The sequence below is a fragment of the Phalaenopsis equestris genome, unplaced genomic scaffold (assembly GCF_001263595.1).
Source record: "Phalaenopsis equestris unplaced genomic scaffold, ASM126359v1 Scaffold000002, whole genome shotgun sequence".
In the NCBI taxonomy this organism is placed as follows: domain Eukaryota; kingdom Viridiplantae; phylum Streptophyta; class Magnoliopsida; order Asparagales; family Orchidaceae; genus Phalaenopsis; species Phalaenopsis equestris.
Window position 1 is genome coordinate 23,449,491 of NW_018164444.1, and position 1,102 is coordinate 23,450,592.

Below are 1,102 nucleotides of genomic sequence, written 5' to 3' on the forward strand. Positions count from 1 at the left end.
CATGTAGGTTACATGTAGGTTATATGAAAGTTACATCAATGTTATATACGATATAACACAGATATAATGTATATATAACATGAATATAACCTCCATTATGTATGCAGCGTTGCGCACGTCTTACATACGCAAAATTTTCTCCTCACGTACCTATCCGATTCATGAGAAATATTTGAGTACGTAAGACATATGCAGTGCTGAGTTGGGTTACATAGAGGGTATCAAGTGTTATATCCGCATTATATTCGTATAAATTTCATATAAAATACATATAACTTAAAAATATATGAAAAGGGAAGTACTAAACTTATAGACGCGCAAATATTTCTAGTGATTCAAACGAGGCAAACATCCACTCCGGAAGAGAAAAAGCCATTCAACAGTGGAATTTACGTACATACGGCATATTCTTTCGGTTGAAAAGCCTTTCTGCTCTCTATCCTTCTCAGTTCCCACTGCTCACTCCAGCTCGCTCGATAGAGAAAGCACGCGAGAATGAGCTTCCCCCGGTCATCGTTATTGTGTCAGAAGTCATTCGGGTTCCATTGCTTTGTTTTTTTTCTTCTGTTTGCTGGTTTTTCTTTTTCAGAGGATCCCTACATCTTCTTGGACTGGGATGTCTCCTTTATCATGGCTTTCTCCTCTAGGAATCAAGCAGCAGGTAAAATTTTCCGCATTTTTTTAGCTATTATAATACCTATTTTTACCGTTTTGATCCAACAAGTGAAAGTACTGGTTTCCATACTTCGGATTTGGGTTGATTCTGCTGGATTGGGATGAATGACAAGAGGTGGAAGTTTGTTTCCTTACGATTTCTGTTCTGCGCTAGAGATGGTGTGCCAGGGTTGAATTTTTGTCCACTTTCGAGAGTGGTTGGCATTATTAATTATATATATATGCTTGATGAAATGTTCATGAAGACTTTCTTAGATATTTCATATTTATGCAGTTCGTAGTTCTGACCAAACATGGAGACACGGTATTTATAAGCTGATTTAAGTTGGTGAAGCTGTTTGGTGTCAAAATAAAAATACAATAAAATAAAAAGTTTAGTTTGATTTCAGTCCCACATCATAAACATGCACCAAGCCCTAAGATAAAT